Genomic DNA, 13,529 nt, shown 5'->3' on the forward strand with positions numbered 1-13,529 from the left:
CCCAATCCCTCCCAGCATCAGAGTCTTTTCCAATGAGTCAACTCTTCACACGAGGTGGCCAAAGTACTGGAGTTTCAGCTTTAGCATCAGTCCTTCCAATGAACACCCAGGACTAATCTCCTTTAGAATGGACTGGTTGGATCTCCTTGCAGTCCAAGGGACTCTCAAGAGTCTTCTCCAGCACCACAGTTCAAAAGCATCAGTTCTTCTATGCTCAGCTTTCTTCACAGTCCAACTCTTACATCCATATATGACCACTGGAAAAACCATAGCCTTGACTCGACGGACCTGTGTTGGCAAAGTGATGTCTCTGCTTATTAATATGCTGTCTAGGTTGGTCGTAACTTTCCTTCCAAGGAGTAAGCGTCTTTTAATTTCATGGCTGCAGTCACCATCTGCAGTGATTTTGGAACCCCCCAAAATAAAGTCTGACACTGTTTCCACTGTTTCCCCATCTATTTCCCGTGAAGTGATGGCACCTGATGCCATGATCTTTATTTTCTGAATGTTGAGCTTTAAGCCAACTTTTTCACTCTCCTGTTTCACTTTCATCAAGAGGCTTTTTAGTTCCTCTTCACTTTCTGCCATAAGGGTGGTGTCATCTGCATATCTGAGGTGATTGATATTTCTCCCGGCAATCTTGATTCCAGCTTGTGCTTCTTCTAGCCCAGTGTTTCTCAGGATGTACTCTGCATAGAAGTTAAATAAGCAGGGTGACAATATACAGCCTTGACGTACTCCTTTTCCTATTTGTAAGCAGTCTGTTGTTCCATGTCTAGTTCTAACTTTTGCTTCCTGACCTGCATATAGGTTTCTCAAGAGGCAGGTCAAGTGGTCTGGGTATTTCCATCTCTTTCAGAATTTTCCACAGTTTATTGTGATCCACACAGTGGATCTTTTTAACAATTAAAAAAATTTTTTTGTATTGAGGTATAGCTGATGGTGGCTCAGACAGTAATAATCCGCCTATAATGTGGGAGACCTGGGTTCGATCCCTGGGTTGGGAAGATCCCCTGAGATGGGAATGGCAACCCACTCCAGTATCCTTGCCTGGAGAATCCCCATGGACAGAGGAGCCTGGTGGGCTACAGTCTATGGGGTCACAAAGAATCAGACACGACTGAGTGGCTAAGCATAACACAGCATGTAGCCGATTAACAATGTTGTGATAGTTTCAGATGAACACTGAAGGGATTCAGCCATGCATATGTATGAATGGATCTTAATTAGTAGCTTTTGAAGTTCATAAAGTACTGTTTGAAATAAAGGCTACAAAATCACGAATGTCCTTTAGAACATATTCATTACATAAACTGACTGATGGCCCTACATCTGTGAACTGTATGAGTTGGCCCAGTGGGCAGTGGGGTTATCTTGGAAGTGATTTCTACACTAGTTTGACCAGTAACACACTTTATACTGAGACAGAGAACTACATAAATATATGGATGGTAAGTGTAGTCCCAATGCAATTTCCATTTAGCCAAATTTTCACAACTGCTCCATCTCCACTCAAGTGTGGAAATGTGACAGAGGGGATGTTGGATGGTAAAGGACAGAAGTCTTAACAAATACATTGAAAATAACCAGATGTCTTTGTGCTTTTGGATAAATCCATTTTGAAGCAAAAAGCCTTCTGGATTTCCTAGTGATATGAGCCCATAAATACTCTGTGTTATCCAAGCCAACATTGCATTAGTTTTTGACTCTTGCAATGAAAAGAAGACTAATTTAAATCTAAAACTTGTTTTCTCTTTCCTCTCATTCTCATGGGAGATTTGCCTGGCCTTTGGTCTTCTCCTGCCTAGAAGGCTCTCCAAGTGAAGACATACACTGAAAGGGCAGAAAGGCACTGTATTTAATGGATCATGAAGCTCAGTGTTTGGGATTTTTAGAAACAGTTCAATGAGTTTCCTTAATAATTTTAGTGAAGTTGTGACCTTAAAATTGAAGCTCATTTGAGAAATGTGTGAAAGCCACTCAGGATACATTTCTTTAGGCCTTTAAATTTTAACAGACTTGTGTTCATGGGTTAATAGGATACAAAAGAAGCAGTTGTGGTTAGAACAAAAAAGGAGGTCAACATTTACAGATGCCAGATGTTCAGCATTTTTCTCAAATAATGCACAAAGGCCAAGGATGTCATGGACACCACTCAAACATGAGTTTCAAAGCAGGTCACAGAGGGGAAAGTCCCACAACGAATCAAGTGTCCTGCATGTGGCAATGTGGACAGGAAGAACCCTAATGGACCAGTACCAGAGAGTGAAGAGTCCTATGTTCAAGCTGTGTGCACTTGCTTATTCTCAGGAAAGCAATCTGTCATGTTAAATTAATGTGGTCAAATTGTAGTTTAACTTTGGTACTTTGTATTCAATTTGTAAACCTAGTTTTATAGCAGCTTCATAAACTTTTATAACTCTAAAACTCTTTAAATAAAGAGTTCTTAAGAAGCTTGCACAGTTTTAGGCTGTCCTTAAGTAACATTGTTATCAAAATCATCTAAGTTAATATTGGAGAATGTTTTCTTTTAAGAATAGAAGACACACATATTCACTACCTATGAAGTAGTCCTGCAAAAAACAAAATCAAGTTTGAACCTGATCAAATTTCTCGAGCTCATTGTCGATTTACAAGTAATCTAGAAGACAGAGAAGTGTGATAAATGACACGATGGAGGTACAGTTGTGGGAAACTATGGTTTTGAAAACAAATAAACTGCCCAAAATTAGTTGGCAGTGGTACTTAGAGATTTTTTAAAATGCAATAAAAGTAACAATCAGTTCTATATTTGAAACTTGTTTGGGTCTTGATTAAAAATAAACAATAAGCTAAAAAATAATATGAGACATTTGTGAGAAGACTGGAAGTTTTGAATGTTGTCTGGATGTTTGATGGTGTTGCTATTGCTGTGTTTGGCATGAGAGTACTCTTTTGTTGTGTAAAAGAGGGGAGTGGCTTGCCTGTTGGGGAATTTTACAGACAATAACTTTTTGTTTTCTTTAAGATAACATGAAAATGATCAACTAAATTTATCTGCTCTATAGTAACAAGTTTTAAAATTTTGTCTCAGCAATCCTTCCAGATTGTGTTCTTAGAAAAGATGCAAATGTTGAAATACAAGATCAACATGACTTCTCATAGTCAAGAATATTAAAGGAAATTTCATTCTCTCTCCAAGAGCTTGATGTTATTTTAGTTATTTTAGAAATGGGAACATGTAAATCAAATCTGTTGTTTAATTGCTAAGTCATGCCGACTCTCTTGCAACTCCATGGACAGTAGCCCACCAGGCTCCTCTGTCCATGGGATTTCCCAGGCACGAATACTGGAGTGGGTTACCGTTTCCTTCTCCAGAGGATCTTCCCAGTTCAGGGATAGAACCCGCGTCTCCTGCATTGGCAGGTGGATTCTTTACCACTGAGCCATCAGGGAAGCCCAAATCAAACCTAGCCAACTATAAATAGTATGTGTGAAGTGTTAGTCACTCAGCTGTGTCTGACTCTTTGCGACTGTAGCCTGTCAGGCTCCTCTATGCAGGCAAGAATACTGCAGTGGGTAGGCATTCCCTTCTCCAGGGGGTCTTCCCTGACCCAGGGATTGAACCTGGGTCTCCTGAGTTGCAGGCAGATTCTTTACTGTCTGAGCTGCCTCATACAGAATTTGAATAGTTTTTTGTTATAAACTTATATAAGCTTATATATTGTAATTTGAATGGTTTTATATATAAGCTTATAATATAAATCCATTCAAATTCTATATGAGGTTGGAAGGCAAAGGAATAGCCCCCAACCTCCTGCAACACCTACACTATATTATCCCAGTTTGGGAAAACTTAACTTTTCCTGTGCTTGCTTGTTGGCTAATTCTATAGGTTAATAGTGTGAAAACTATGGACCTTGGTTCAGGTCTGTCCCACTACCTGTTTTGGTGTGGTCCATGAGCTAAGAATATTTTTTTAATTTTTAAATCATTGACAAACATTAATAAGAGAATAATATTTGGTGACATTTGGAAATTGTATGAAATTCTAATTTCAGTGTCTATAAATACAGCTTTATGGAAACACAGAAGAGCCTGTTTTTACTATTTTTGTAAATAAAGTTGTATTGGCATCCATCGATCCATTTATATCTTGTCTATTGCTGCTTTCCATGATAGAAATGACAGAGATGAGCATAGTCATTACTCAGTAGTGGACTGGTTCCAGCAAGCCCTATGGCCAAATCCATGGATGCTTTAGTCCCTTTATATGAAATAGTGTAGTGCAGTGTTGTGTATCTCCAAGTTCTGTATCTCCAGACTATACATCCGTGGATTCAAGGAGCCACAGAGGTTGAATCCATGCATGGATTCAGAGGGTCCACAGTAAATGCCACAGAGACCATAGGGCTTCCTAAGCCTAAAATATTTACTCTCTGGTCCTTTACAGCAAAACTTTGCAGACCACTGGCATAAGTGAAAACACCGAAGTCTCAGAAGTGTTTGGTCTCAATTTGCACAGCTTTCTGAAGGCAGAATCATAATTCAAACTTAGCTCTTCTAAGTCTTCCAGTGCTGTTGGTTTTCCCTATATTTTGCCCCCTTGAAACCATAATTTCTACTCATATAGTGCTTATTATCTTTCCAGCATTGTTATAATTACTTTCCTTATATTATCTTTTAATCATCAAAATCGCCAGTAAGATAGGCACTATAGTTATTCCCCATTCTTGGGAAAATTGGGGTACAGATTTGTTAACTAGTTTTATGAAAGTCCCACATCAGCAAGAGACAGAGCCAGGTTGGGGACCCAGGAAGCCTGGCTCTTAAACACTGAGTAGTGGGAAAGAGGCTCAAGAGGGGAGGGATACATGTATACTTATAGCTGATTCACTTTGCTGTACAGCAGAAACCAATACAACATTGTAAAGCAATTATCCTCCAATCAAAAAAAAGAAAAAGAAAAAAACACTGCATATATTCTGTCCCTTTCCATGAGAAAAACACCAACCCCAAGAAACAGGACACTTTTGAGCGGTTTAGTGCTTCTAGTTCTAATGCCTCTCTCGAGTTTTATGATACAAAAATGATAGAGAGTTGGTCATTCTGCTGTCTCAACCATGCAGTGAACTTGGACTGGGCAAGTGGCTCCCAGTCACCCTTAAAATAAAAGATTGTGACAGTGCACGACCAGAAGTTCTTGGAGGAGGGCCACCTCATTCTTGCTCTGGGGCTCCCATCTTCACTCGATGATCTTCCGCTATATTGCCCAGACAAGCAGGTTTGGGAAGGAATGGCAACATCACTGCAAGTAAGGATCACAAACAGGCTTCTCTGGGGCCAAGGGAAATCCTAGCTGAGGTTTGACCAGGGTCAGGAGCGGAGGAAAGGACCACGCAAAAGAGCAACTGTGTGAGACCCTCTCACCGCATACACAGGACCCCAGGATGCTTTCTCACCCTTCCACTCTCAGTCCTGTGAACCAAGGGAAGAATCTAACCTCCTGAATCTGTTACAGGGAAAAGCCAGTTCTGACTCTTTGTCGGAACTGGTTTTTTTTTTTTTTTTTTGGCTTGCTTTTCGTAGCATTTGCCAACAAAGGTCCGTCTAATCAAAGCTATGGTTTTTCCAGTAGTCATGTAGGATGTGAGAGTTGGACTATAAAGAAAGCTGAGCACCAAAGAATTGATGCTTTTGAACTGTGGTGTTGGAGAAGACTCTTGAGAGTCCCTTGAACTGCAAGGAGATCCAACGGGTCCATCCTCAAGGAGATCAGTCCTGAATATTCATTGGAAGGACTGTTGCTGAAGCTCCAATACTTGGGCCACCTGATGTGAAAAACTGACTCTTTGGCAAAGACCCTCATGCTGGGAAAGATTGAAGGCAGGAGAAGGGGACGATAGATGATGAGACGGTTGGATGGCATCACCAACTTGATAGACATGAGTTTGAGCAAGCTCCAGGAATTGATGATGGACAGGGAAGCCTGGCGTGCTGCCATCCATGGGGTCACAAAGAGTCGAACATGACTGAACAACTGAACTGAACTGAATTTCCCGAACCTTTGTCATTATAATCATATATAATGGCCTGCCTCAGAGAGTCCTCTCCCTCTACATTAAACTAAAATGCCTTTGTTCAGAATCCTGTATGCCTGTGGATGGCAGGAAGAAAGAAATGAACACATCATTTGCCTGAGGCTTGCCATCCTAGGAGATATTTGCAAGATAAATGGCCTTTTTACTTTGTTTCTTCACCTCTTCCCATCTCTGATCTGTAAAAGAAAGTGACCTCCAGACCCCAATAAGAGGGTTAGTCTGAGACATTTATCTGCCCTCTTCTATTCCTTGCCCCAACACCTCATCTCCAGTTCAGTGGCCTGTCATGGGGTGAAGAGCTTGGACTTGGTAACAAATCTATACAGCTTTTCTTCTTTTTTTTTAAATTAATTAATGGTTGCGCCGGGTCTTTACTGCTCGCCGGGCTTCCTCTAGCTGTGGCAAATGGGGGCCGCTCTTTGTTGCGATGCAAGGGCTTCTCACCGTGGCGTCTCTCGTGGAGGAGCACAGGCTCTAGGAGCACGGGCTTCGGGAGTTGCAGGAGGTGGGCCCAGCAAGTGTGGCACGTGGGCTGTAGAGCTAGGGCTTAGTGGCCCTGTGGCATTCGGAATCTTCCTGGACCAGGGATCGAACCTGCATTGGTAGGTGGACTCTTATCCATTGTACCACCAGGGGAGTCCTACACAGTTTTTTTGTTTTTTTTTTTTTTCTTTATTTGCTTCTGCTGGGGCTTAGTTGTGGCATGCAGAATCTAGTTCCCTGACTAGTGATCAAACCCCAGGCCCCCTGTGTTGGGAGTGTGGAGTCTTAGCCACAGGACCATCAGGAAGTTCCTTTACAGCTTTATTGTGCTGCATCTCATAACAGATTTGCATTCACTAGCTCAAAGCAGCCTGCTAAAATCCTTGTACCTTTTTGCTTACTTAAGTATTTATTCCCTCGTGTTTGCTTCAAGCAGATGTACCAGTCCTTTATATTATAGAACAGTAGGGTTCAGAAGGAGCTTGGGGGCTTTTGTGTGATTGATGGAAGAAAAGTCTGACATACAAGAATTTTTTGTGGGGATGGAGTTGGAGGGATGAAGAGATAATTTTCTCCAAGGAGACTGCTCCTGCCACTGTGGGGAGCGGGCTCCTGGTGCTTCAGATTGCGGTGAGGTGAGGCAGGAGCTGGTAAACTATATCCTGCATGCTCAATGTGTCCAATTCTTTGCAGCCCCAGGAACTGTAGCCTGCCAGGCTCCTCTGTCCGTGGGGTTTCTCCAGACAAGAATGCTGGAGTGGGTTGCCATGCCTTCCTCCTGGGGATCTTCCCGACCCAAGGATTGAGCCTGTGTCTTTATGTCTCCTGCGTTGGTAGGCGGGTTCTTCACCACTAGTGCCAACTGGGAAGTAAATTGTGGCTGTGGGGCAAATCTAGGCTGCTATCTGTTTTTGTAAACAAAGTTTTATTGGAACCCAGATACGTCCATTTGTTTCCTGCTCTTGTAAATCAAGTTGGAGGCCCTCCGTTCAAATAGCTCTTTTTTAAAAAAAATAGCATTATTTATTTTTGGCTGTGCTGGGTCTTCGATGCTGCATGCACGCTTTCTCTAGTTGTGGTGTGCAGGCTTCTCACTGCAGCGGCTTCTCTCATTGCAGAGCATGGGTTCTAGGTGCACAGGTTCCGTAGTTGTGGGGCACTGGCCTAACGGCTCCTTGGCATGCGGATTCTTCCCGGACCAAGGATTGAGCCCGTGCTCCCTGCATTGGCAGGTGGACTGCCATCCACCGCACCACAGGGAAGTCCCAAGCACATCTTGTCTGTGGCTGCTTCTGTGCTACAGTGGCAGAGCTGAGTAGCTGTGGCAGCGATCACAGTAGTTCATTCAGTGTGAGACATTTATTATTTGATCCTTTACCGAAAAAATTACTGACTGATGGTTTTAAGGGAAGATTAATTACTTCACTATCATGAACCATTTCTTTTTTGGAGATTATAGGTTGCATATGTCAGATAGCAGGGGGAAGCTAACTTTAAATTATTGATGAAAATGTCTTTTAAGCCATTCTCTAAATGCTGCACAGAAATTTTTAAAATTTTTGTTTACATTTTTAAAATTTTTAAAATGTTCAATGTTAACATTTATAAAACCCTGAACCCAATCCTAGCCATGGCAGAGCCATGGGAATGGGTATTTTTAAAATGCATGAACCCGGAATGAGGAATTTGGGGAAATACTAGCCTGGTACATACCAAGTCTTCCCAAGATGCCTATTGAATTGTATCAAGAAATTGAGATCACATTAATTATGACAACAGTCTGTACCCTGAGCTGCTGTGTGTATTATAAACCACAATTCAGAAGCAAGTCAAGGGTTCATTATTTGAAAATCTCCTTGATTTCTATTAAAAATAACTTTCCAGGACTCTCTTGGTAGTACCAAGTGGATAAGAATCCGCCTGCCAATGCAGGGGGATACAGTTCTGATCCCTGGTCCTCTATCCCTGGTCTGGGAGGATCCCACAAGCCTTGCAGCAACTAAGTTCTTGTGCCACAATTACTGAACCCATGTGCCCAGAGCGTGTGCTCTGTAACAAGAGAAGTCACTGCAACGAGAAGCCTGCGCACCGCACGCAGAGTAACACCCGCTCGCTGCAGCTAGAGAAAGCCCTCAAGCAGCAAGGAAGACCCAGCACAACCAAAAAGTAAATAAACAAAAAACCTTACAAAAAATAACTTTCCATGTAACAATAAAAACCCATTTACTGCTGAAAAGGAGAAAACAAAAATTTTACATGTTGCTCCTAGCCAGAGACATACTGCTAATCTGTTGATATTTTGAGGTACACACCCTATTCTTTCTGGATTGAATTAGTATACTTCTATTGAATTCTTAAAATACCATGTAGTTATTTTGGGTTACAATTGTGGGAAGGGATTTCACTTGGGTTTCAGATTTGTTACCCTCTTGGAAGTGTTTAGATAAAGAGCCAAGAAATACATCACTGCTCCCATGGGAACAGAAGAACTGGTGAATATTATTATTTAAAGCCTTGAATTTGCGTGATTGGGCTTGGACAGAGCACATTTAGAATATTTCGATGTAGTCTTTTTGTTCCTTTGTTGTGATTGTCATTGTCCTTTAATGACGTCTTTTCCTTTGTATTTCTTTACCAACTGGGCATCATCACACCGCTGCTAATGTCATGAGAATGTAGCTGGACATAGCAGCCCACACAACAGGTGGTCCCCCGGACTGCTATGAAGATGCTGGAGAATTCTCTGTATAAAAACCTATGCTACGTCTGGCAGGTGCTTTTGACAACATCATAAGAGGTGATATTTCTGTTGTGTCTAGTGTATAACTGCCTTTTTCTTTCTCTGGTTGGCTCGCCAAGGGCTTTGATGATCAGGGCAGAGGAAGAAGATGCTACCTCCTTCTAGTCCTTCCATTATGAAGGGTCAGTTTCACTGGACTCCAGATGCCTTCAGTTACTGATTCCCTGATTTGGGAGCCAGTGCAGAATTGGTATCTACTTCCTCATCAGCGCACACAGGATCCACAAACTGCAGTTTCCTTGAGGTTGAACTTAGGTGTCATGGTAAAGATGCTGTCGGGGGAACCTAGATGCTAGACCATACCTTCGTCTCCTTCAGACCCAAAGTTGAGAGTCAGACATTGTTATTTGCTTGTTTAGTTTTGGCCATCCTGGGCCTCCGTTGCTGCTCATGGGCTTCCTCTAGTTGAGGTGAGTGGGGGCTACTCTTTGGGTGTGTGGGCTTCTTGTTGAGGTAGCTTCTTTTATTCCAGAGCACAGCCTCGAGGTGCATGGGATCAGTAGTTGTGGCCCATAGGCCTTGACCGCTGGCTCAGCGGCTGTGATGCACAAGCTTAGCTGCCTTGCAACCTGTGGAATCTTCCAGGACCAGGGATTGAATATGTGTCCCCTGCATTGGCAGATGGTTTCTTAACCACTGGACCATCAAGGAAGTTCGAGAGTCAGACACTGTTAACAAAACAACCCAATCTGATCTTTCATACAGAGTGCCTCCTGGTACAGTGGAAATAGCGTGAACCCAGGGATGGAATCCAGGTCTCCTGCATTGCAGGCAGATTCTTTACCAGGGAAGCCCCAAAATGAGAGAAACTGAATCTTTCCTGGGTCGTTATTCCATAATGATCATTTCTCCTTGAACCTGTTACTTAAATCGTCTGAGTCTCAGTTTGCTCATCCATTAAATAGATGACAGGATTGACCATGTTTATTTCATAGGATTATTGGGAAGATGAGGATGAACCTCTTGGATAAGACTCTTTGATAAATTTTAATGCAGTAGATAAATGATGTTTCCATAAAATAACATCAAACAGTATAATAATTTCTGGAAAGATTTGCTGTTAGAAATGCAAATCAGCTTATATGTGAATGCTTTTAATCATTTGCATCTATACCTCTTATTACTGTTCCTGGGCTTCCCAGGTGGCGCAGTGGTAAAGAAGCTGCCTGCCAGTGCAGGAGATGGGTCAGGAAGATCCCCTGGAGGAGGAAATGACAACCCACTCCACTATTCTTACCTGGGAACTCACATGGACAGAGGAGCCTGGTGAGCTACGATCCATGGGATCGCAAAAAGTCAGACACAACTGAGCATACACACACACACACACACACACTGTGTATAGCATAACAAATTAGCCTTTTATTCATTAGAGCAAGGAAACTTGCTATATCCTTTTACTTATTTATTTAACATTTCTTGAGCAATTTAAAGTTTACACGGAAAAATGAGTGGAAATCATGCAGCTCCCATCTATCTCCTCCCTCCACTTCTCCTCCCCTAATTTCCCCAATTCTTAACATCTTGCATTAGTATGGTACATTTGTTACAATTGAGGAGTCCGTATAGACACATTATTATTAACCAAAGTCTGTAGTTTGTAACTGTTGGTGTTGTACATTTTATGGGTTGTGACAAATGTACAATGACATAAATCCATCATTAGAGTGTCATACAGAATAGTCTCACTGCCCTAAAACCCCACGAGCCATCTATTTATCCCCCTCTCCCTCTCCACCCCTCTTCCCCTCTCCCCAAACATCATTAACTACTGGTCTTTGTACGTCTCTGTAATTGTGCCTTTTCCAGAATGCCTTGTAGTTGGAATCATACAGTATGCAGTCTTTTCACACTGGACTCTCTCACTTAACAATACACACTTCAGCTTCCTTCGTGTCTTTTTGTGGCTTGATAACTTATTTCGTTTTATCACTGACTGATATTTCATTGTGTGGATATACAACAGTTTGTTTAGCCATTCACCTATGAAAGGATGTGTTGTTTGCCTCCAAGTTTTGGCGATCATGAATGAAGCTGCTGTAAACATCTGTGTGTAAATGTTTGTGTGGACACAAGTTTTCAGTTCCTTTGGGTAAATACCAGGCAGTGTGAATGCTGGATCATATGCTAAGAATATGTTCAGTTTTGTAGAAAACTACCAAACTGTCTCCCAAGTGGCCACATCATTTTTCACCCTTATCAGTATTTGGCATTGCCAGTTTTTTTTTTTTTTTTGGATCCTAGCCATTCTAATAGCGTATCTATTAGGGTATCTCATTTTGCTTTAATTTGCAATTTCCTAACAACATATCGTATTTAGCATCTTTTCATGATTATTTGTTGTCTGTATACCTTTGTTTGTGAGATGTCTATTCGGAGATTTTGCCCACTGGATTGTTTTTCTGTTGCTGAGTTGTAAGAGTTCTTTTTATGTTTTGGATATCTGTCCTTTACCTAGTATGTATTTTACAAAGATTTTTCTCCCAGTCTGTACATTCTCTCTTTTTTTATTTATTTTTAATTGGAGGATAATTGCTTTACAATGTTATATTGGTTTCTGCCATACAGCAACATGAATCAGCCACAGGTATACATATGTCCCCTCCCTCTTGAACCTTCCTCCCATCTCCCACCCATTCCACCCCTCTAGGCTGTCACAGAGATCAGGCTGAGCTTTTTGTGTTATACAGCCAATTCCCACTGGCTATCTATTTTACATATGGTAATGTCTATGTTTCCATGCTCCTCTCTCAATTTGTCCCATCCTCTCCTTCCTCCACTGTGTCCACAAGTGTGTTCTCCATGTCTTCATCTCTATTGCTGCCCTGCAGATAGGTTCATCAGTACCACCTTTCTAGATTCCATATATACGTGTTAATATACAATATTTGTTTTGGTGCATCCTCCTAATATTTGTTTATCTTTCATCACTTAAACTCCAACATCCGACTCTTCTGAAGTACTTCTGACCTCCAGGTTGATGGCTGTTAAAAAGTTTGGACAGTTTGAACTCTCCCAGCCTGTTTACCATTGACTCTTGTTGCGCGGTTAGTTGCATCGTAGATGAGATCAAGTCATCAAGCCCAACAGCAGCTCAACCTCAGCCCTCACGTTCTTACGCGGAATCATCGCTCTATCATCTCCTCTGAGTCGGCCGATGGCCCGTCCAAGTTGGCCGGGTCCCGGGGAGCCGATTGGAGCGGCCGAAACATTTTTGCTGACTGCAGTCATGCTCTCCCGGCCCGTTTGCTGGAATAGACACAGACACCAATTGGGTCACGCTGAAGACATTCCTGTCTTGTGAAGCAAGTCTGTTTGTATTTTAGGTTTGCCAGGACTAATGAATTAAAACATTTGGACACTCCGCAACTTGCTGTTTATCAATGCCTCTTGACAGGAGGAGGGTTTTTCTTTTGCGCTTGCTTTTTCTAGAAGCATGACAACATCCTGGCTGCGGGAGAGGCAAGGAAAGGAGAGAGGGGTCGTGGAGGGAAGCGGAACAGGGAGAGGCCCCGTGGGACGCCGGGGTCTGGGGGACAGCAGGTAGCAGCGAGCCGCCCTCCCAGCTGTCACTGCTGCTCAGATTGTCACGCTGCTATGTGGCAGGTGCAGCCTGGACTGCCACTAGGTCTCCACTCCACAAAGGCAGCGACCGGCCAAGGCAGTGGCTGGCCCTGGATTACACGAGTCCAGACACTCGACTAAGTGAGGTAAGGCGACAGGTGTGAAAGGCCAACGAAACGCTCAGAGCACCAGCAACTTCACCAAAGCTCTGCTACCGCCCCGAGGAGGAATCAGCCCATTTCCCCCAGGCGGTGTGATGAAAAGGCAAGTGGGTGCAGGGGCTGACACCGTGTGGAACTCCAGATCCACCCAACTTTGCCGCCCGCCATCCTTTGGGAGGCAGACAGATGTTCTCCTGTTGTGTGGAGGGGAGGGGCTCTAATTAGCTGTGTTGATCAATTTCATTCTCCCCCACCCCTTGGCTGGAAACCCTGCCAGGGATCTCTCTACAAAACCCCCGGAGGCAAATTTCCACCCCTTGTGGTTTCTGAAATGGTGCAAGAAAGCACTGGGAGATTTAGCCAAAGGAGGAGTGAAGCTTTTCACCCTCAGATGTTCCGATAATATGGTTTGGTGATGGTACAGGGTGTGATGATAAGACT

General features: G+C 42.8%; 1 protein-coding gene across 4 annotated transcripts in view; it reads left to right on the top strand.

Annotated features, from left to right (window-relative positions):
- Window positions 1–12,694: 12,694 nt before the first annotated feature.
- MAP3K7CL (MAP3K7 C-terminal like) overlaps window positions 12,695–13,529 on the top strand; it is a 45,623-nt gene continuing 44,788 nt past the window's right edge. Inside the window, exon 1 of one of the 4 annotated variants that reach the window (XM_040227684.1) lies at window positions 12,695–13,073. The gene's annotated coding sequence lies outside the window, so the exon portion shown is untranslated. The other 3 variants (XM_040227706.1, XM_040227692.1, XM_040227697.1) reach the window with 3 other exon arrangements.

The sequence above is a fragment of the Oryx dammah genome, unplaced genomic scaffold, assembly GCF_014754425.2.
Source record: "Oryx dammah isolate SB20612 unplaced genomic scaffold, SCBI_Odam_1.1 HiC_scaffold_2, whole genome shotgun sequence".
NCBI classification, from domain to species: Eukaryota; Metazoa; Chordata; class Mammalia; order Artiodactyla; family Bovidae; genus Oryx; species Oryx dammah.